This window comes from Lithobates pipiens, unplaced genomic scaffold (genome assembly GCF_037356315.1).
Source record: "Lithobates pipiens isolate NorthernLeopardFrog02 unplaced genomic scaffold, aLitPip1_a1.2 Scaffold_22, whole genome shotgun sequence".
NCBI classification, from domain to species: Eukaryota; Metazoa; Chordata; class Amphibia; order Anura; family Ranidae; genus Lithobates; species Lithobates pipiens.
Genome location: NW_027507784.1, coordinates 150,337,321 through 150,362,698, shown reverse-complemented (window position 1 = coordinate 150,362,698; position 25,378 = coordinate 150,337,321).

Genomic DNA, 25,378 nt, shown 5'->3' with positions numbered 1-25,378 from the left:
AACATGTGCCCCTTCACAGGCATACTATAGACACCCCCCAGGTACGAAATTTAAAGGAATATTACACTTTTATTGTTTCACTTTAATCATTATTAAAATCACTGCTCCTTTTTTTTGCATTGATCCATGTCCCCTGGGGCAGGACCCAGGTCCCCATACACTTTTTAGGACAGTAACTTGCATATTAGCCTTTAAAATTAGCACATTAGATTTCTCCCATATACTTGTACAGGGTGTTCCGGCTTTTCGAATTTGCCGTGAACAGCCCAAATTGTTCACAGTTCGCTGAACAGGCGAACAGGCAATGTTCTGACTGAATCACAAGTCCCTGCCCTCCGCCTTCCACCCAAAAGGGCCATAAAGGGGGGGGGGGGGAATGTGGAGGAGTCGGCTCTGAAGCTCATTGGGGAGGCTTAAAGCCACCCCCACATATCAAGAGGCCTTAGCCACCTTGGCTGCCTGCAAACTCCAGAAAATGGAGGAGGGGCAACACCTCTTGTGTGAGGAGCTCATCATCCACATCCTAAACAAGGGGTTGTTGGGCCAAATCACACAAAAAACACACTTGTGTGATTCGGACCATGCTCCTCCTCCTCCTTCTGCCACACCTCCAGCACCACAGCCACAGCCTGGAAGGAAGCATGGAAGGAATATCAGAGAGTGATGGCCTGGGTTCAGTCTGGTCTGACAGAAGATGCAGCCTCTTGTTGGACCACATCCTGGGAACATAGATGTCATCTGCTGCTGTTCCGGGTTTCTTGGACTTCAGGACCAGACTGCTCTCCCTCAGATATGTACTCCTCAGGCCACCAATTTTTGCATTTAAATAGTTGATGTGTGCCCTGGGGGCCAAAGGCTTCGCTAATCTCCCCAGTTTCTCCAGCGCTGCCTCCCTCCTTATTTGTTACTGACACCTAAATAAAGTTTTTTTTGGTTCAAGAAAAACTTGCCTATGTGTCTTACTTCAAAAAGGACAGTTTATTTGTGAGTAGGCAGGTACATTTCAAAAATACAAAGTCAAATTAATAACAACAACACCGAACAACCTCCTCTAGATTAAAAAAGAAAACAATAAAATAAAATGATAATAATGGTGTTGTGGTAAGTTGACACACAAAACACACCAAAAAAATTCAGAAGATGAGCAAACTGTCAAAAAAGGAGATCTTGATAAAAAAAAAAAACACAAAATTTAAAACTCCAAAAAAAAAAAAAATGATTGGGGAGATTTAAAATATTGTATTCATGAAATGAGGAAAAAGAATAAAGAAATATGTTTGGGAGAAGTGTGTGTAAATATGAGCAGCAAAACAACTTGTAGCATTGTAAAGAAAAAGAAAATGGGCTGCATTAAAGAATTTTTAACATTGCAGCATGACAAATGTGCTATATCGATTACGAGCGGTAGTTTTACCTGACCGAGCACTTCCGTCTCAGAATTTATTGTGAGCATGCGTGGCACCTTGTCCGTCTGGCTAGGCTACACACGATCGGACCTAATGCGCATCGGATCATGTTGTTGGAATATTTTATAGCCAAGCTCTCCAACTTTGTCCGTCGGATATTCCGACGGAAACAGCCCGATGGAGCCCACACATGGTCGGATTATCCGACAACATGGTCCAATCGGACATTTTCCGTCTGAATATCCGACCATATGTACAAGGGCTAACAATGCAGACCGTATTTTGCATGTTTAGAACAATGGGAGTGTGCAGTACCCGCCATTTGTTTGCTAAAATGCCAAATGCACATTTGACAACTCGACATGCTTGTGTTGGCCGATAATTGAACAAACTCTTCTGTACAATTAGATTACACCCCGAATAAGGCCATAGAAGATGCTCACTCAGAGCAAAGGCCTCATCCCCCACAAAAACACTGGGTAGGGGTGGGCCATTTGTGCCTGAGAGTGGACTGTTTGCCGGAAGGTCCAGACAATTGGTACGTAGCATGTGTCCAAAAGAAGAATTGCCAAAAATAGTAGAGTCAGCGCTGCTGCCATACGACCCAATATCTATGTAACTGAAGCAATAGTTAGCATCAGCCACTGCCATTAAAACAAAAGAAAAATATTTCTTGTAGTTAAAATAATGGCTTCCACTACCCATGAGCTTTATGATCCGAATATGTTTCCCATCGATCACTCCAAAGCAATTGGGGAAGTTGCAGCGTTACCAGAAAACTTCTGAGATCTGTGACCAATCTTCTGCTGTAGGTTTGTTAAACACAATATCCTTCAACACATCCCAAATAGCAGAGCAGGTGTCACAGACAATGTAACTTGCTGATTATTTTCCAACCCAAAAGACATAGTGTAGACTTGCTAATGAGTGTCCGGTTGCTGGGTACGTACAAAGAAATAAATATATATATTTTAATTTGTTTTTTAACAGTTAAACTGCTCAAAATGAAGTGGAAGAGTATGCATGATGCCTACACTCGACATCTAAGACTGCTAGGAGGAACTGGAGTTCCTTCGGCCATTGCTGGCTTTGGGGCGGTAAGCTATCATCTGTACGAATGCAAGCCAAGCATCAGGTGATCAAGCAGGCCAAGATCCGGAGAGCCAATTGTCGACTCCAGCATGGTCTGCATCTGCAACACCTGTGGGAGACGAGGAGTCCACACCACCCATTTGTGCTTGTGTACCTGCTACAGCAACAAGAAGGAGGGCTCCTGAACCTGATTTCAACTGCATGCTAGACATTATGGCCAGTATGTCTGAAAGAATGTACAGCAATATGTCTCATGTGCAGGTTTCTGCAAGATATCTGGAAGGTCTGATGGAGAATGTACCATCAGAACTCCAGGCAGGCATGTTGACAGGTACCTTCCATTACCTTCCTCTGCCAACACCACCCCCACCTTCTAATTGGCAGCATAATGAGAATCCCTCTACTTCCACCTGGTCACATTATGGCTATGCCATGAATGTGGTGAATACACCTAATGAGGGAGTCAACTCCTCCCAAACATTCCATCACCTCCAATTTTTTTTTTTGTTGGTTTGATGAGCTACATTAGCTCTATTTGTTTTTTTATATTGTTGAGCTGTATATGTGAAAAACCGACAAATGAACAGAAAAAGTTATATTTCAGTAATATTTTATATTTAAAAAAAGATAAAGTTTTTGTTTGGTTTTAAAAATGTGTGATTGGTGTTTATTTTATGCATATACAAAAATATTCATATTGGGTTTTTCATGAATCAGTCTTTATCAAATTTAAAAAAATAAGAAAAAAATACATCTGTGTGAGGATTAGGCGTTCCATAGGGGGTAAACTGTTATAGAAATATGTGTCCATTAGTTGCAACTGACTACTAAGTAAAACCAGTATCTCATCAAAGCTGTGAGTAAAAATAACAAATATGAGGTTTATTAGTGGACATGATATGAAAGAAACAATAAATAAATTAAGGTGCCCAGCGCTCTCTAGACCTGGGAATTTAATTACCTTTTCCCTTGGCTGATTCCTATTGGCTAAAAAAAAACAAAAAACGCCAAAGCTAAAAAACGCATGAAAACACGCAAATACGTGCAACAAAACGCCAAAAAAAAAAAGCACTCAAAAACTCTACGCTCAGGTGTGAATGCAGTCTTAGGATTTCATTTATCATTAGTATTAAAATAAAAAAATTGAAAGGGAGAATTTATTGATGTCACTACTTCATTCTGCTAAGGAATTTTATGTTAGGCATTATACAAAATCTGATGTCAAAGAAGAAGACCGAAAATATTTTTTTAAATTGGTTACAGGCATACTGTATATTTTCCAGTGTATTATCTGAAAAGAAACCTGAGTTATGCGGTAGGTTAGTTCAGCATTTGGAACAGGTGTTAGAAGCATACAGAAATTTCAGAGGTATGGGATGGTTTCAGTATGATGAGTCATTCCATCAAAAAATTGTCTAGTCATCCCTCACTTAAATGGGGGATGAAAAATGTGGGATTATGGTTAAATGTAATTGTTCCATAAAAATCTCCCACGCCTAGACAAAATGTTGTTAGGAATTTGCTTTTGCACAGGTGCACATCCAGTGGTCAAATGCTAATAAATATGCTCCAATGGATGGGCTAATACCCAAACAAGAAGGAGAAAGCTACATTTTTTAATCAGGGATTTTCTTCTGGCTTTTCCGGTTTTTCAAGTTAATAGTTGTTCTTTCGTTTTGAATCTTAAGTCTGTTGATAGGACTCTCCAGATAATTTTAAAAAAATTGAATAGGGAAATAGCAGAAGATCAAATAGCAGGTCCATTTGTTTACCCTCTTTTTGAAAATTTTAGGATTTCCCCTTTAGGTCTCGTTCCCAAAAAAGAGCTCAATATCTATAGAAATATACCTCATTTATTTTTTACTGTTGGAAAATCATTGAATGATGAAATTGACAATTCCCTTTGTTCGGTATCTTATGCTTCATTTGAATCAGCTATTGACAAAATAAGAGCTATAGAGAAGGGAGCTTTATTGGCTACAGCCGATATTAAATCAGCTTTTAGACTTTTTCCTGCCTCTAGGGGCCCCTCGCACCGGAAGTGTTGTCAGGGGTCAAGGTTGACCTAACACTTACAGTGCGATCGTGTAAACATAAGATGGCGGTGACGGCCTGCATCCCGACACACGCATCTGACTGTTATCCAGGACAGAGTACTGCGAGGCGTTAAATGTGCTGATCGCAATTCTGATGTTTCAAGGATTCAAACCTCATATTTGGGACAGGTAAGGGTCATTATGTTTGATGTAAGTTGTAAGAACTCTTGAGGCTATTGGCGGCAACAATGGGTTTGTTTGTCTAACATAAACATTTTGTGCTATATAATATGCTCCCTCTATATGAACAATATACTAGCCATGCAAATGTGTTCTAGGGAAACCAGGGGCTAATACACTGGTTTGAACTGAATAGATATAGGCAATAACTGGTTTTATTTTATTACCAATTTCTAACACATGTACTTGATTAACTAACATCCGTAAAGATTAACCTAAATGCACCGTAACCCCTAGACAGCAGCAATAGGCGTTTAACTCCTACAACTGCATAATTTATCCTTATCCACTGAACAGTAATAGAAAAGATAATAGTAATAGAAAAGATAATAAAATATATCTGTAAAAGATATATATATATATAGACAGATAGACAGATGGATAGATAGATAGATAGATAGATAGATAGATAGATAGATAGATAGATAGATAGATAGATAGATAGATAGATAGATAGATAGATAGATAGATAGATATAAAAAAAATTAAACCCTTGCCACTCCCTATTAAAACATTAAAATAGATATTGCACATATGGGATTAGATGCTACTATGGTACTTTTACCCTTTAATAGAATTTACTTTGGGAAATTATATAGCCATTTTTACAAAGTAGATAGCTATTAATATCCCACCTCACTAGTATTTGTGTAGGGATTATATATCGAGCTAAATCTGTCTTTCCTACCCACCTACTAGTTAATAGAGCCAACTACTAGTTAATTACAAATTTCTTAATGTCAGTATTCTTAAACATATAGACCATCAGTATCATGCAATTAACATGATCCGATACCTCCACTGACCAACCCTGGTGAATCTGACTTCCACCACAAAGTTTCTGTAGGCAGTTTTCCAGTGGCCGTTCACAGAGTGATGCCACAGCCACCCAAAAAAGCATCTAAAACTTCAAGTTAGGCGAGCACGTGCATTTAACGTTATTCTGTTATAAATTATCTTAGTATTGTTAAAATGTAAAATTTAAAAGTGATTAAAGTGTGTTATGTAACCTAGATGAAACTATAGATGCATGCGGTGCTTTGAAGAAGCAGGAATCTGCTAAACATGTCAACTCATATATAAAGGTGCATACAAACTAGTGCTAAAGATACAATTAACTAATTGGTTGCACGTGGCGCTGTTACTTGTGTACCTTTCAGTCAACACTCCCTAATCTTCTAAAAAATCCTATCCCACATCATACAAAATGTGATAATTAGTAAACACTTAAGTAAATACCCAAATTTACATTTAGATTAAGTATACAGTGACATAAATGAGCAAACGTGAGTATAGTCCATCCACCGAATACAAAAAAAAATCTAGAATATAAAAAAAAAAAAAAAATTATATATAAAGATAAAACAAAAAAAATATATAATATCCAAATAATAAAGAGTCTTTTTATAGAAACGTGAACAAATCTCCAGTGTTTAAATCTCCTTATACACGTGACTCCTTCACCACACCATCCGTGCTTAATGGCCCCCCTTCGTGAAAAAACTCACCAAATGCTAAGCCTTACACTCTCGTGTGAGGCAAAAGGGCTTGCAACAGATCTCTCAAGATGTAATTCAGATATCAGCACATCCGATTTTATCTTCTCCAATTGCGTACTTCAATGTGTATATATAAATACCTCAAAGAAAAATCACAGAGGGAGACCCCAATAGTGTAATACTGCAAACACTCTTTAATGTAAAAAATCGCACTCTTTATGCACTCACATGAACTTAAAAGGGTAAAATCACTTCAAAAGGATAAAGAAACTTGCTTCACAAATCCACTCCACAACAGCATTCTGAATACGTCGGGGCATTGGTGGTCACAGCGGACTTATTAGATACGGTACTGGATCGCTAAATCTCACCCCTCCTCGTGCGTCCCGCCTGGTCCCACACAGCAGGTCCGTTCGAAAAAGGCGCCTTCAGATCAGATGATTCAGTCCACTTAGTCCTGTACCTCCTTCCCAGCTCCGTGTATGTCAGCTCAATGTTCACCAGATAGCCACTCCCCCGACATGTTTCGTCATATCAGACTTATTCATGGGATTGGCTATCTGGTCTAGCAACCCACCTTATATTCCCCCATCGTCCAATCAGCTCATCTCACTATCAGTCTCACATCCATATTGCTGGGATGTGTCCTGTCGTACATATTAAGCACCGAAGCCAGAAATATGATTTGCGCATGCTCAAATCACAGTATTCGATATCCCCCTTTTTCGAAAACTGGTGATCGAAATATTCGATCCGCCAATACGCTACGGTCTCCGGTGCGTGTATCAAAGTATACTAGGTACGTCGAAACATTCGACCATAGTTGTAATATTCGACATTCGGTAAATTCCGCTCAGGTATCCACACAGGCTGCGTCCCACCAGGTCGCGCGTGCGCCGAGATCGAAACCGCATGTCCCCGTCTCCACAATATTCAAGTGTAGGAATCCGTGTCACCGTCTTCTGGAACCCAATAAAGTGCGAAACCAATCACAATACCTATGGTGGTGTCAGTCCCCATCTATAGTATCTCTCCATCTATGAGGCGGTATCTTTCTAAATAATACCCTGTACCCAGTACACTCTGCTTAATCAATGTGTCCTCACACAGTAGATGAACCAGTCTGTCTACAGATACAGACTGGTACACTTATCTACCGCTGTGTCACCAATGCGCCAACGTTTACACCAATGATTAACATATAATATAAACTAACCCATTAGTGCACATTTTCATTATTATCCTGGAACATTCGATATACAGCTCTAATTAAAGTCAAATGGAGATGTATATATATCTGAAGCAACATCTAAAGTGTAAATACACAAATAAAACTCCAAATAAAAATAAAAATCATTTTAAAACAAATAAAACAGGAACCTACTACTATTAGCCCTAAAAGAGACATAATAGATACTCTCATAATAATCTCAGACCTCCCCCATCAATAACTTCACATCTATTATAAAGAATTGAAGATTAACGATCGGTAACCTCATAAACACTTCCATATCGGAGTGACACCCTTCCCTCTATAATATTTGAAAGACAATACTTATGGCCTATTAGTGACTAAAAGTCACTAATATAGCAGTTCAGGTCCAGTTCTACATTCATACCCCTCGGATGAAGGCTCTTCAGCGAGAAGATCCACCTGGTTTCCCTTTGCGACAAATCTCTAACTCGATTAGAACCCCTCCAAGAGGGATGAACATGGTCTATTCCACAGAACTGCAATAAATTCGGATTTTGTTGGTGATATTCTTTGAAATGTAATGATACGCTATGATACTGGTAACCTTTACGGATATTAGTCAAATGTTCTGAGATTCGTACTCTCAATAATCTCTTGGTGCGTCCTACATACAGTAAGTTACAGGGGCACCACAGTAGGTACACGACATGTGTCATATTACACGTCATGAATTCCTTAATGTCAAATGTTTCACCCTCACTGTTCGTTATTGAGGTGATTCCCCTGTTTACCTGCTGTACAGTCCTACAACAGATACACCTCCTACAAGCATAAAAACCTTTCAGTTCACCCGAAATAGTTGCTCGCTGAGGAGGGTCCAGGATCTTTTTTACAACTCGATCACCGATGTTAGGTGCCCGTCTGTAGATGAACCCCGGAGTTTTGGGTATCACACTCCCCAGATGTTTATCCCTTCCCAAAATATGCCAATGTGTCCTGAAAATTTGCTCTACCTCTCTAAATTGATGATGGAAATTAGATAGGAATCTTAATTGGTGTTGTGTCCCCCCTTCTCCCTTTCTCCTCCCCTCCAGGCAAGCTTCCCTTGGAATATTCGCAACTGTCCCAATAGTTTCATCCAAGGTGGTCTCTGAATACCCTTTCTGTATGAACCTTTCTTTCAAAATTTGGGATTGGGCTACGAAATCTTCTCTAGTTGTACAGTTCCTGCGGACCCTTAAAAATTGTCCCTTAGGGATATTTCTAATCCAGGATGGATGATGTCCGCTCTTCGTTGTTAAATAGCTGTTCCTGTCTGTATTTTTAAAGTACACTGTGGTATTGAATCTATCATCCTTTCTCTCTATCAAGAGGTCAAGGAAATTTACCACCGTGGGATTAATATTGAACTCCAACTTAATGTCGTTCGAGTTGGAGTTCAATCTCTCCAAAAAGTTTAAAACTGAAGCCTTAGTTCCCCCCCATATGAAAAACAGGTCATCTATGAATCTGCGATAGAAAATTAGCTGTGGGCACTCAATACCAAACACATATCTATCCTCCCACTCGGCCATAAATAAGTTGGCAAGGCTAGGGGCATATTTAGCCCCCATTGCCACGCCAACTCTCTGGGCATAGAAGGTCCCATCAAACCAGAAGTAGCTGTGGGTCATGCAAAACTCAAGTGCCTGGCCCACAAACACCTTCCGGGCATGCGGGATATCCTCCCTTCTGCTCATAGCCCAGTTAAGTGCTAATAGGGCATCTTGATGTTGAATAATAGTGTATAGGCTAGCTACATCAGCCGTAACCAAATACACTTCCATAGACGAGGGGATGGAGATCATATTGAGGGATTTCAGCAAATCTGTTGTATCCTTCAGATATGCTCTTGTGTTTTTCACACTGGGTTGGAGTGATCTATCTAAATATTCTCCCAGTCTGGAGGTGACCGATCCTATCCCATTCACAATAGGACGTGGTGGAGGAGCCACCACATCCTTGTGAATTTTGGGCAAGGTGTAGATCACCGGTATCCTACAGCTGCTAGGGACCAGATATTTCTTTTCTTTTAAACTGAGTACTCCCTTCCCATATCCCCACTCCACCAAAGCCTCTAATTGGTTCTTATATTCATCTGTAGGATCAAAGTTTAATTTTTTGTAAGTGGTGGTGTCCCCCAACAGATCATTCAGCTGGTCATGATAAAATGATCTGTCGAGGATCACCACCCCCCCCCCCCCCTTTGTCTGCCGGGCGTATGATAATATCATTATTCTCCTCTAGGGATTTAATCCCCTCTTTAATGTACCTTGGGTTCACGCCCTTGCTAACGGGGAGTTTTTCCAAATCATTTAACACCAAGTTTTTAAAAACCTCTACAAAATGATTACCAGTTAGCTGCGGATTAAATAGTGACCGATTTCTCAGTCCACTATCCATTTGACTACTAGGATTATCAATCACTAGTTTCGAAGTATTGGGGTGTAACAAAAAATATTTCTTAATATTTAAGGTACGAAAATATTTGTGTGCATCAATATACAAATCAAACTTATTCATACTCTGTCGTGGAGCACATTTAAGTCCCATGTTCAGAATATTTAATTCCCTCTTATTCAATGTTGCCTTGCTTAAATTAAAGATACCATTATCTAAGTGTCCCTCAGTCTTTTTCTTGGATTGTTTCCTCCATCCTGCCCTGCACCCCCTCCTCCTCTCCCCATTGGACCTTCTTGTTGAATGGGCCAATTTCTCTGTCCATTGGGCACAGCTGGAGTGTGTCCTCTCGGGGTTGTCCCTCCCCCTCTCCCTCCTCTCCCCCTCTGATTTAAAAAAGGGGGGGGTGGAAGAGTCCGAGGTGGGAACCCAGGTTCATTCATCCTTCCATTTCCATCATCATATGCCAAAGGCATAAACCTGTTGTATAATGGTATCGAATTACCCCTTCCTCGATTACCATCATATCCATATTCCTGTCCCCATCTTTGATTACTTTGAGGTGCAAATTGTGCTGGGTAGAGATTCCTATCTCCATAGGGTGGTGGGTAATCATAGTAGTTCCCTTGATGATCATTACCCCTTTCCCTTGAATATGGCCCAGGTGAATAATACTCACCATAGGAATTTACTATACCCTGTTGTGTGTTGTTATACCCTTGGCTAGGGGTCTGAATTAGGGGGGTTTTCTTATTATTCATCTTACTCTTACCTGCTTCCCCTTTATTTCCGTGCTTGGAGTTATAAATTTCCTTACTTGGGGGTTCATTAGCATCGGTAGATCCTTGAATGTTTATAGTCTGCCCTCCATTTGCCTGCCAAGCATAGATTTTGTTGTTTCTAAAATCAGTTACATCTCTATTATATTTCTTAACCTTCTTTTTCTGAATATCCTTATCCCATTTTTCTAGTTTTTTCTTCATTGTCTCATTAAACTCTTTCATTTGGTTATTGTCTCCCAGAGGTTCCAGTTTTATTTTCATTAGTTCAATCTGTTCCTTTAATTTAGCTAATTTAATCTCTTTCCTTTTTAGGACTAAAGCTTGTAGTTCCATCCCCATTTTATTAAAAAAAGTGAGCCACTCATCCATAAAAAGCTGGTCATTTAGACCATCTTGTGGGCAAACTTCCCATCTTAAACTTCTGAAGATGAGACCCTCTTTTAGGTATTGTTCAAATGTGAGTACATCCCACCAGGTTTTAACCTGTTTCTCTAACAGATGGTCTAAAGTTTTCAAAAGACCTGTGATGTCTTCCTCCTCTTCCATCATTTCATGGTTATTGGAGAAAATATTAGCTGGATTGATCTGCCGTGAGGCTAGATAATTAATGGCTTCCATCCCTTCACTAATGCGTGCAGGAAACAACACCCCCCTTCAAGCTGCTTGTGGTTATCTAAATGCTATAAATTATTAAAGATACACACACACCGAACCCTTTACCTAGTGTATCACCACAGCGCTTAAATGACACGAATTCTACACCTTAGCTGCCACTTGTTACAAACTGTCAAAATATATAAAGGTGCATACAAACTAGTGCTAAAGATACAATTAACTAATTGGTTGCACGTGGCGCTGTTACCTGTGTACCTTTCAGTCAACACTCCCTAATCTTCTAAAAAATCCTATCCCACATCATACAAAATGTGATAATTAGTAAACACTTAAGTAAATACCCAAATTTACATTTAGATTAAGTATACAGTGACATAAATGAGCAAACGTGAGTATAGTCCATCCACCGAATACAAAAAAAATCTAGAATATAAAAAAAAAAAAAATTATATATAAAGATAAAACAAAAAAAATATATAATATCCAAATAATAAAGAGTCTTTTTATAGAAACGTGAACAAATCTCCAGTGTTTAAATCTCCTTATACACGTGACTCCTTCACCACACCATCCGTGCTTAATGGCCCCCCTTCGTGAAAAAACTCACCAAATGCTAAGCCTTACACTCTCGTGTGAGGCAAAAGGGCTTGCAACAGATCTCTCAAGATGTAATTCAGATATCAGCACATCCGATTTTATCTTCTCCAATTGCGTACTTCAATGTGTATATATAAATACCTCAAAGAAAAATCACAGAGGGAGACCCCAATAGTGTAATACTGCAAACACTCTTTAATGTAAAAAATCGCACTCTTTATGCACTCACATGAACTTAAAAGGGTAAAATCACTTCAAAAGGATAAAGAAACTTGCTTCACAAATCCACTCCACAACAGCATTCTGAATACGTCGGGGCATTGGTGGTCACAGCGGACTTATTAGATACGGTACTGGATCGCTAAATCTCACCCCTCCTCGTGCGTCCCGCCTGGTCCCACACAGCAGGTCCGTTCGAAAAAGGCGCCTTCAGATCAGATGATTCAGTCCACTTAGTCCTGTACCTCCTTCCCAGCTCCGTGTATGTCAGCTCAATGTTCACCAGATAGCCACGCCCCCGACATGTTTCGTCATATCAGACTTATTCATGGGATTGACTATCTGGTCTAGCAACCCACCTTATATTCCCCCATCGTCCAATCAGCTCATCTCACTATCAGTCTCACATCCATATTGCTGGGATGTGTCCTGTCGTACATATTAAGCACCGAAGCCAGAAATATGATTCGCGCATGCTCAAATCACAGTATTCGATATCCCCCTTTTTCGAAAACTGGTGATCGAAATATTCGATCCGCCAATACGCTACGGTCTCCGGTGCGTGTATCAAAGTATACTAGGTACGTCGAAACATTCGACCATAGTTGTAATATTCGACATTCGGTAAATTCCGCTCAGGTATCCACACAGGCTGCGTCCCACCAGGTCGCGCGTGCGCCGAGATCGAAACCGCATGTCCCCGTCTCCACAATATTCAAGTGTAGGAATCCGTGTCACCGTCTTCTGGAACCCAATAAAGTGCGAAACCAATCACAATACCTATGGTGGTGTCAGTCCCCATCTATAGTATCTCTCCATCTATGAGGCGGTATCTTTCTAAATAATACCCTGTACCCAGTACACTCTGCTTAATCAATGTGTCCTCACACAGTAGATGAACCAGTCTGTCTACAGATACAGACTGGTACACTTATCTACCGCTGTGTCACCAATGCGCCAACGTTTACACCAATGATTAACATATAATATAAACTAACCCATTAGTGCACATTTTCATTATTATCCTGGAACATTCGATATACAGCTCTAATTAAAGAGCTAAAGAGTTAACATGTCAACTCCTCTGCATATCCAAGCATCTTATATTAAGTATCAATTCATGGTCAAAATGTTATGATGACTATGTGATTTTTATTTGATATTATGTAATAAAATGTAATATTCTCTTAAAGTAAACTTTATTGTATAAGTGCTTACCTTGGTAACAGACATCTATACCTCCAAATAAAATCCCATTATCCCTGTTCATGGAAATTGTCCAACAACACAGCTATATATAATGTTGGTTTGCAAAATTGTATTGAGCTGGCTGCGGTTTTGGGTTAGGCCATTTTTTTGTTTTACAAATACCGGTTTGTGGGAACATTTATTGTTCTTTTAGTTCAATATGGCTAGAGTTCTAATAACTGAGCTTATATAGATATTAAATATTTACTTTATGCATGGTTGAATAATAAATAATAATGTTTTTTGAATATTAATTGCAAACCAATAAAGTGCCATTATTTGCCAAATATTTTTGTGTTATGTCATTCTTTGTGGCTGTATTGGGGGAAGGTTTTTTCCAGTTCGGGGTATTGGCTGCCTGATATCCCATGTAAAGGAAGGGCACAGGTGATTGGGCCCCCTTACATTGGCTTGCTGCAGCCCGCATTGAATTAATTATTTAAGTTAAAAAATGTTACTCTCTTTTTAAATCCTGAGGATAATTAATTATCCAACCAGGATTTATGGAATTTTATAGAATTCCTGGGAGCCCTATAAATGGGGAAGAGCTCCCAGTCATTTCACAGTTGGACAAGCCTGGCAAAGGAGCTACCCTCTCTCCCACCGTTGTCGCTGGTGCTTTATGTGGTTGGTCACCCTGAATTACTAGGGGGGGGGGACATTTATTGTTCTTTTATTTCAATATGGCTCAAGTTTCAGTAACTGAGCTTATATATATATATATATATATTAAACATTTACTCCATACATGGATAATTGGATAATAAATACTAAATATTTATGGTTTTTGAATCTTAATTGCAAACCAATAAAGTGGCCATTATTTGCCAATAATTTTGTGTTATGTCAGTCTTTATGGCTGTATTAGGGGAGGTTTTTTTCTGGTTCGGGGTGTTTGCTGCCTACAATCTCATATAGACTGCCTCTAGTCAGTGACGACTGGTGCTAAAAATGATCTCGGTGGGGCACAAACAACCCCCTCCAAGTCTGCACTCACCAGAGGATGCCTTACATTCCACAGGACGAGAAGCCGGAAAAACTGGAAGTGACACAATGATGAATATTGATTTGCTAAATTCAAAAGCAGGAAGGTTCAAGAAGCAGTGCTCTGCACCCCGAGGACAACGTGAAACAAGCCAATTAGAACCTCAGCCTCAAATTGCATGCTTTTCAAACATTTACATGAACACACATATAAATGATTTATTTTTTAATAAAGATAATATGACTAACAGTTTTTAACATGCTTTTAACATGTTAAAATAGCTTTCTTCTTTGGCAAACTAACTTTGGGAACTTTGCCTCTAGTGCACCAATGATCATTTAAGGGCCCCAACAGTCATCTAAGTACCCCAATGTTAGCCAGTAGAAGATCCAACTTAGAGATTACCCCCTTTACTAGGTTTAATGGTCCCCTCTTTTTTATTTTTCTTTACATTGTTTATGCTGTTTAACTTTGGTTGTGTTCACCCCCACAGTCTAGGACTAGCACAGCCATTATTAGGACACGCAGTCATTTTAGCTCTGGTGTTGTTAAATAAGATCTGTTCAGTGCCTGTTGGGTACTCTGGGTGGGGCTTCTATTTTGTATTCTGATTTGGGGCCATTACATTATTTAGTACTGAGTGTTAAGGAATTTACTTGTGTTGCTTGCTCTTTTCCTTTATTAACATGGTGTGTCAGAAGGGCTGAGGCCTCTGAAAAGTGTTAACAGAAAACAGAGGACCCATCTTTACCTTAGGCTCCTTCAGGGGTAGCAGTACATACATGAAATAGCTGCAGTGCCTCACCAAGGCTCTACTGTATACTGTGGTCCTAACTATATATTTGAGAGTCTCCACGTTGGAGCACATATAGCAGTGAATAAATTAAGGCCAAATTTGCCTGGTGGGATCCCACTCCTCCTTAAAGGCACAGGGACACATTGGACGCCCACAATAGAAGCTGAAGGCATCCAATGTGTCCCCATGCCAAATTCAGTAGACCAGCTGTACAAATAAATGGCAAGCACCTCAATTTACAAATAGCCTTTGCAGATATGTGCACATAAAAAGGCTTCACATGCAAGAGAAATTTTACCAGCACACTTACCAGCTAGCTTGCAAAAAAAAAAAATTTACCCTATCCAACAATTCACGTTAACAACAGAGGGTTTAGTTGCACACATTTTTAAATATTCTGTATGTGAAAGTTGCAGTCCCTCACTAAGGCTCCTCTGTATACTACGGTCCTAACTCTGTTTTTTGAGTTGGAGCATATATAGCAGTGGACAATTTAAGGGCAGGTTGGCCTGGAAATAGCACAATCCTACATAAACGCACAGGTACACACATTTGTACAAGTATGTTGCAAACATTTGCAAATATATGTGAAAGTCGCAGTGCCTCGCCAAGACTGTTACAACAAATTCATAAACAATACCGCCTTATTAGTGCTAAGGAAAATAGGGTAATCAAGATATTTTCTATGTTAGAGTAAATTGTGTCACATATGTAAGTAGCGTGTAACATGAGAGCATGTCTCATTGAGATAATTATGCAAACAAATTCTTCTAATATAATTATGAGATTGATTGATTGATTGATATTTACCTTTTCCACATGTGCATGAATTGGTAACACATTCCAACATTTGTCACTTCACTATGAGACAGATTTATAATGATGATCTACAATACACTTGATGTGCATATAGTAGAAAGCAAATAAACTCAATTAATAAAGCAAATGTATGATAAATTAAGTGTGAATATTTTTATTTGTAAACAAGGAATTAGATGACTAATTTTGAATTTGTATCCGCCACCACAAAAATAACCATCATTGAATGACCTCAATCTGTGCCTCTCCATTTCTCTACCCCCGCAAAATGGGATAAACAACCAAAAGATCACCTACAAGCTGTCACTATTTTATTTTATTTTTAAAAATTTTGATCTTACTTTGTACATAGCTGCGCATAAGTACTCTAACACAGATACACGCCATCACCAACATCCATTGACAGAACTTCTGCACTTATAGGGATGATATGACGTGTCACTCACAAACAAAACAAAGAAGGTATGCTCACAGTCTAGTACAATTTATTTCAAACAAATATGTAACATAATAAAACATATGCAAAAAAACAGTTTGCAACACTCGTATATGAGATGTGAGATGGGGGAGAAAAGGTGTTTAATTTGCATGTATCTGAAAATTTCAGAACCAGGGAGACCATGAAATTCTTGGAAGGAGGAGAAGGTTTTCAAGACTGAGGCAGTCGTGAATTTATGAAATCTGATTACGTTTGTAGACTTGGGGGAGGCAAAAGATGGTTAGAATGCTTTTTTTGAACAAAAACAATAGTGGGTTGTGGGGTGATTGGAGTGTAAAAGAGATCTTAAGATGGTCCCAGAGAGCAAAGGGAATGTGCCGTAGTTGGGTTAGAAAGGCTAGGTCATAATAATTTGTCTGGGTTTCAGGCATTCAACTGAGTTTTACTTAAACCCAATACAAGACAAATCCATGGGTAAAACTACCATCTCTTACAAAATCCTCAAGAAATTCAAAACTATATTACGCTGTACAATCATGTACATTAATAGATTCTTGGAGGTCACTACACCACACTATAAAATATTTTACTTCCTCTTTTATACCCCATAATAAATACTCTTGAATAGACTACTTATTTACTTTAAAATATGACCTTCATTTTGTACAAGAATGAAATATTGGTATGCAATCTATCTCAGTTCAGTATTCCATTTCTATCAGGTTACATTCTGAAAATAATTGAATCCTGAAGAAATAATAAATCCAACTACCAATAAGCACATTAAAAACACTATATCTAATTATTTCAAAGAAAATGGAGATGTCCAAATATCTGTTGCATTTTGGGAAACATCCCACCTCCCTCAGAGGATCAGCTTGCAATGGGGGGCAGCCAAACATGTGCACTCCAGAGCCGTGGCTCAGAACCCACCCCCCCTCCCCATTAGCTGTCTGGCTGTGATTGGCTCCCTCTGTTGTCTCAGCCAATGAGGAGCTAGAGCACCGGAGAGCCAATGCTCTTGTGTACATTGTTGAATCGAGAGGGAGCTTAGGTACATATTAGGGAGGGCTGGGTGGACTGCTGCACACAGAAGGTTTTTTACAGAGAAAAACATTTTCATAATTTCTCCAAACAAGTTGCAACCGTAAAAAGCCCAACATAAACAAAGGTTACCTGTCCAAACATCCTCTGACCTACTATAGTCCTATAAACATAGACAGAATCTACAACTAATACAGCCATGCAGACTCTTTCTGAGATCTCCATAGGCGACATTTAAAAAATTCTACAGGTTGCATATTTTAAGTTACAGAGAAAGTCTAGGGCTAGAATTATTTCTTTCACTCACGCTCACTAGCGGTTTCGGCGATACCTCACATGTGTGGTTTGAACACCATTTTCATATGTGTTTTCATATATATTTTTTCTTATTTATTTTACTTTTTATTTTTACACTGTTTTTTTTTTTTAATTGGGTCACTTTTATTCCTATTATAATGAATGTAAATAAAATTGGGTGCAATCAATCATGTCTATATGCAAGTTTGGGTTACATTTTAATATATTTTTAATATATACCATGTACTATGTAGGAACACTTATGTGTGTGTGTGTATATATATATATATATATATATATATATATATATATATATATATATATATATATATATATATATATATATATATATATATATATATATATATATGTATTTATTTTATGTTATATGTTGTATATATGTATTTTTTGTCCCATATGCATCCATGTGCTCCATTATTATTATTATTCTAATTATTATTAATATACAGGTTTTATATAGCGCCAACAGTTTGCACAGCGCTTTAAATATGACATGCTAATTGATTCATTTGGTTCTGGTAGTGTGCTTCACACAAGGTCCCAACATTCCCCCAGTCCCCTTGCCCCCTCTTTCTCCTTTTGTAAGTCAGATGTTTGTAACCCGGGGATTGCCTGTATATGAAAATTAGAGCAGCATAATTATTTCTAACTTCTCATTCAATCCACCAGGAGACAAAACATCCAAGGAATAAATCCAGTAGGTCTTTCTCTGGCACACGTATATATATATATATATATATATATGGAAAGGCCAGTATGGTGGCCTGGAATTATGGGTGGAGCCCGGTGGAGTATATAACCAGCCCGTTCGCCTGGCTCCCTCGTCGGTTCCGGTGCGCGATATCTGATACGTCAGAAATCAAGGGCCGACTATCCACGAGACTTTACAGTGAGCCGGGTTCGTGAGTTCCTACGTTTTCGTCCGCCTCGTGTCGACAAAACCTTGTCGTTCATCAGCGTCCGTCCGGTCGCCGTCTGAGTCGCTATACTCTAATCGGAAGTTTCGTTGTCGTACAACACGTCTGGGCCGGCTGTCGCAGGTAGGGCTTCGGCACCCTTTTCGTTTCATGTGTTATTAAAGTCACGAAAATTAGATTCCTGAACTCACGAACCACTCACTCTAGGTCACACGAACGGCTTAACCGCGACACTTGTATTCGGTACCTCACTGTCACTACCCCTTCTTCGTAGAAGTCGTTGTCACCTTTTCGATACATGTCGTTCGTGCCAACTGGCACTCCGTTTCGTAGCACGTCGTTGCTAAACCGAATGACTCTTGTTGTGTTCGAACCGATCGAACCATCTCGAAATCACAGCCGTCTGCTTGTCGCGCTAAATTGAGCAGTCCGGGCAATGTCAATCTCAGGTTGTTCAAAAACCAAAAAAAAAAAAAAAAAAAGAAAAAAAAAATCATGTCATACCGTTTGTGCTATGTCCGTCATGTCATTTCCTTTCATGTCAATCATTGCAGTCACTTCAATCATGTCAGTCGGTGATGTCGGATCATTTAATTTTCTTTGTCATGGCATATCATTTCTGTCACTTATTACGCTCCAATTCGAATCCCATCGCATTCCTCATGCATCGATTCGTTCTGGTGCGCCCAGCTGCACGCCTCATTTCAGTACCCCCCCCCCCTTTTTGCCTGAGCTCCACGTGGCAGGGTCCCCCCCCCCTGCCTGATCTCCACGCGGCAAAGTCCCCTCCCCCCCCCCTGCCTGAGCTCCACGTGGCGGGGTTCACCCCTCGCCTGAGCTCCACGTGGCAGGGTCCCCCCTCCCCCCCCCCTGCCTGAGCTCCACGTGGCGGGCTCCACCTCCGCCTGAGCTCCACGCGGCAGATCCCCCCCCCCTCTCCCCTGCCTGAGCTCCACGTGGCAGGGTTCACCCCTCGCCTGAGCTCCACGCGGCAGGCCCCCCCTCCCCCCCCTGCCTGAGCTCCACGTGGCGGGCTCCACCTCCGCCTGAGCTCCACGCGGCAGATCCCCCCCCCTTCCCCTCCCCTGCCTGAGCTCCACGTGGCGGGCTCCACCTCCGCCTGAGCTCCACGCGGCAGATCCCCCCCCCTCTCCCCTGCCTGAGCTCCACGTGGCGGGGTTCCCCCCCGCCCGAGCTCCACGCGGCAGCCCCCCCCCCCCCCTCCCCTGCCTGAGCTCCACGTGGCAGGCTCCACCTCCGCCTGAGCTCCACGTGGCGGGTCCACCTCCGCTTAAGCCCCACGTTCTATGCGCATCTGCGTGGAAAAAAAAAAAAAAAAAAAAAACGGGGAAGGGAAAAGGAAATTTTGCATCTACGACGCAACCAAGTCACGTCTCTGTCGCCATACGCACATTATTCTAAATTCGGTTGTCTGCTCGTTTCATTTATGCAGCTCGTTTCAGTTATGTCTTTCTTCACATTTTCCAGTCTTACCTCCACGATTTAGCTAGACATCTCTCTGCAGGCATAGGAGTCTCATACAAACTTACCTTCATCTCCTCAGATCAGTCGAGTTTTCAGTAGGTCCAACCTGCACCGGGTCGGACGGTGCCTCCTTAGGTAAGAGAATCTTCGGGAAGGGAAACGCCCACAAGCGGTAGTACCCTTCTCAATAAAAAAAAAAAAAAAAAAAAAAAAAAAGTTTGCTTAGGAGTCTCCTACGAGTCTTGTAATCCATGTCACCCTCTTAGGTTTCGTATAGGAGAAAAACCCGGTCCCAGGGATTAATAAAGCTTACCAAGCCCGGATTTTGCCACCATGTCCCAGGCTGGCAGCGAGGACTACACGGCTCCGTTGTCACCGTCTCTTTTCTCAGAGAGCGGCAGCCAAAGGTCCTTCAGAACATGGACCATCCCCAGGCTGACGGCCGAGTTGAGGCGTAGGGGTGTACCCTTCCCAGCTACAGCCAGAAAGGCCGAGCTCTTCAGGCTCCTTTTTCCTCCCCCAGCCGCGGTTGAGGATAGTGCCCAGCAGGCCTCCCTGGGCTCCATCGCTGCCTCCATCACGCAGCTTCATACGCTGGTGTCATCCCTGACGACCTCAATGTCAGAAGTTCAGAGTCGGGTGGCCCTCCTCGAGACCCGCCCAGTCGTTTCTCCTCCTATACCAGCTTCACAAGCAGTGGAGAACACCAGCGCAGGTACCCCCGGGTGTACACCAGTAGTGTACCCTTCCCATTTAATATCAGCCAACATCAGGAAGGACATCCTAGAGGGAAAGGACGTCAATCTGGCCTCGCTACTGATATCCATTCACGAGCTGGCAGAAAATAAAGCTTATACTTGGGGGGACGTGTCGGTGGTCCTCAAAGCCAAAGACCCCAGGCTGGACAGAAAGCTGTCAGTCACCGAGTTCACCCTGGCCTTCGGCATGCTGAGGGATGTCATCTGCTCGGCCTCCCCCGGCAGAAGGGAGGAACTGGATCGTTACCTCCATGTAGTAGTCGACCTGGGGTACAAATACGGCGGTTTCGCTTTTTATGACTATCACCGCTCCTTCTCCGCTAAGGCGGCCGCCAGGCTCTCTCAATTTCAGTTACCTACGGATTGGAGTGCCTTGGACACCGAGTTGTTCTGCCGACACTTCGCAGGGCTGCGGTCTCCTCTTTGTGCCATCTGCCAGTCAGCTACTCACACCGCGACTTGGTGTGCCAGCTCGGTGGCAACCCCGCCTGTAGACGGTCCATCGACCTCAGGTTCTGCCCAGGCCCTACCAGCACCGGCACGCCTGCCTCAGACAGATAAACTGGGGCGCCCGGTCAAGACCTTGGGTGGCGCAGCCATCTGTAACAACTATAACCGTGGGTCGTGCAATTTCAGCCAGTGCAGGCTGCTCCATGTATGCTCACGGTGTAATAGAGCTCATCCCAGGCTCATGTGCGAGCTTAAGCAGGCTAGGAAATCATGACTGAGCCGGGTCAACGTGTCGTGGCTCGGTGTCTACCTCGCCAATCACCCCACCCCCTCACTTGCCACCTACCTAGTCCAGGGCTTTACTCAGGGCTTTCATACAGGACTTATTTCCCTCCCTCACCTCACACACGAGTGCCAGAACCTGCGGTCAGCAGCCACCGACGTACAGGCCATCGACCAGCTGTTACAGGCAGAACTAGACCGGAATTTCATCATAGGCCCTTTCACGAAGCCCCCATTTAACACCTGGCGAGTCAGCCCTATTGGGCTTGTCAAGGGCAAGTTCTCAAATAAACTTAGGTTGGTCTACGACTTGTCAGCGCCTTATTCTTCCTCTGTCCCCAGTCTTAATTCTCTTATCCCCTCCGAGGAGTTCTCCCTCAAATACGCGTCCGTAGACATGGCCATCCAGGCCATTCTCAAGTCAGGCACAGGTACATGGCTCTCCAAGGCCGACATCTCGGACGCCTTCAAGCTCCTTCCTATCCATCCATCTCTCTGGTGCTGGCATGGCATCAAATGGAGGGAGCTCTACTATTTTGCCACTAAGCTGACCTTCGGGTCCAAGAGTAGCCCCTGGCTCTTCGACTCGTTTGCGCAGGCTCTCGAATGGATCTTGCTGCACGTAGCCCAGTGCCAGGGAGTCATACACTACTTGGATGACTTCCTGCTGGTCGAGTCACCTGGCTCCCTTCCAGGGGATTTGGATAAACTAAGGGTGGTCTTCAATAATCTTGACGTCCCGATTGCTGAGCACAAGGTAGAGGGCCCTGCGCAGGCAATCACCTTCCTCGGGGTCAGCTTAAATACCAGCACTATGCAGGCCAGCCTTCCCCCGGATAAACTAAGCCGCATCAGGTCGGTCATGAGGGACTTCACCCGCACCAGAACTTGTACCAAGAGGCAGTTACAGTCCCTTCTCGGTGTGCTTAATTTTGCCATGCGCATCATCCCTCAAGGTCGCGCTTTCATATCACGCCTGTTAGTCCTACTGTCTCATTCACAAGACCCGGAGCATATCCTCAGCCTGGACCCCGCAGCTATAGCAGACCTTGCCATGTGGGAAGAATTCCTGACGTCCTGGAATGGCGTGTCCCTCTTCATTCCCTCCGTGTCCTCCTCATCGCCGCAGGTCGTGACCGACGCAGCGGCCTCCACGGGTTTTGCGGCAATTTTTGGCCACCTCTGGCTTGCAGCCCCTTGGCCTCCTCAGATACTGGCTATTCCGGGCTTCACCGAGACGTCCTCCCTATTTGAGTTGTACCCCATCGTAGCCGCTGCCCATACGTGGGGCCGCAGTTGGTCCGGTCAAACAGTGACCTTTTCAACGGACAATCTCGCCACTGCGGAAATCATTAACAAAGGCAGGTCCAAGTCTCTGGAGATTATGTCCTTCCTGCGGCGACTGGTCCAGCTCTCGTTATTGTTTCAATTTAATGTCCATTGTGCCTTTATCCCCGGTAAATGTAACCGGGCAGCGGACGCCCTTTCCCGCTTTAACTTAGTTTCCTTTTTTGATCAGGTGCCCGGAGCCGGACCAACGTCAGCAGTTATCCCGGACTGGTCTCAACTGACCCTGGATTAACCCCTCACCTAGTAGCCGCGACTCAACTCATCAATCACTCCCTCGCAGACAATACCCGCAAGGCCTACCAAACAGCCTGGAGGGCCTTTAACCGCTTCTTAACGTCTCACTCCACAGAGACCTCCCGGGTCAAGCAAGTTCTGGCCTTCGTTGCCCATTGCCACTCGGACTTGGCGCTATCCGTCAACACGATCCGACTATACCTGGCCGGGGTACAACATTTTACGTCCCTCCAGGACCCCGCTGAACCCTCCTTGTTCACTTTCCACGCCATTCGGGCCGTCATGCGTGGCATCCAGAAACGCCAGCCTGCGGCCTCCCTCAAACGCTTGCCTATCACAGGAGACATTTTCAGAAACATGTCCGATATTTTGGCCACTGCACCTTTCGGACTCCACACTAGTACCATTATACAAGCAGCCATACACCTGGCCTTCTACGGCTTCCTGCGGCCAGGCGAGTTTACCTCCAGTAGCCCCTCAGCTCGCACGCTATGCAAGCACCACCTGGTCAGGCACGGAGACCATTTCATCCTGCATATAGCAGTGTCCAAGACGCAACAACTTGGCCCGGGGACGGACATACATTTTTATAAAACTAACAACCGCTGGTGCCCGGTCGCCATGCTCACCCGCTTGTTGACCCTTCTGGCCGATCAACCAGGAACTGGCCCGCTTCTACCATTCCACGGTAAGCCACTGAACGCAGCCCAGTTCATGGAGCATGTCAGGATACTCCTGGGCATCCTTCACCTCGATCCGGCTCACTACTCCGGACATTCGTTTCGGATCGGAGCAGCTTCAACTGCCTCCCGCCAAGGGGTCCCGGTCCACATCATCAAAAAGTTGGGTAGGTGGAAATCCGCCTGCTTCGCCCGTTACATACCCAATCCGCAAGTAGAGATGGCCCAGGCCTTCATCAAGCTCACCCAGTAACAAACTCGAATCAATAAAGGCATTCCCTACCTGTATGTTTTTGCCCCCTTATTTTGGTATACCCTACGTTAGGCCAGGGCACACTTTCAGGTCCGGTTCAAGTAAGCGAGTTTTGTGTTATCCTTGTTTGTCATCCTTATCCGTATCGGTCAGAGGGCTCTGGGCCATAAATGGAAAGGCCAGTATGGTGGCCTGGAATTATGGGTGGAGCCCGGTGGAGTATATAACCAGCCCGTTCGCCTGGCTCCCTCGTCGGTTCCGGTGCGCGATACCCACCCACCCATCCCCTGTCAGGGCATTTCTCAAGCATTATACTCCCGGGCGAGTACTCATTTCACTCCATTTCATTTTCATTTCATTCATTACTCATTTCTCTATCAAGGGTATGCCCCCTTATTTTGGTATACCCTACGTTAGGCCAGGGCACACTTTCAGGTCCGGTTCAAGTAAGCGAGTTTTGTGTTATCCTTGTTTGTCATCCTTATCCGTATCGGTCAGAGGGCTCTGGGCCATAAATATATATATATACAGTGCCTTGCGAAAGTATTCGCCCCCCTTGAACTTTTCAACCTTTTGCCACATTTCAGGCTTCAAACATAAAGATATAAAATTTTTATTTTTTTGTGAAGAATCACCAACAAGTGGGACACAATTGTGAAGTGGAACGAAATCTATTGGATTTTTGAAACTTTTTTAACTAATAAAAAAATGAAAAGTGGGGCGTGCAAAATTATTCGGCCCCCTTGCGTTAATACTTTGTAGAGCCACCTTTTGCTGCAATTACAGCTGCAAGTCGCTTGGGGTATGTCTCTATCAGTTTTGCACATCGAGAGACTGAAATTCTTGCCCGTTCTTCCTTGCAAAACAGCTTGAGCTCAGTGAGGTTGGATGGAGAGCGTTTGTGAACAGCAGTTTTCAGCTCTTTCCACAGATTCTCGATTGGATTCAAGTCTGGACTTTGACTTGGCCATTCTAACACCTGGATACGTTAATTTGTGAACCAATCCTTTGTAGATTTTGCTGTATATTTGGGATCATTGTCTTGTTGGAAGATAAATCTCCGTCCCAGTTTCAGGTCTTTTGCAGACTCCAACAGGTTTTCATCCAGAATGGTCGTGTATTTGGCTGCATCCATCTTCCCCTCAATTTTAACCATCTTCCCTGTCCCTGCTGAAGAAAAGCAGGCCCAAACCATGATGC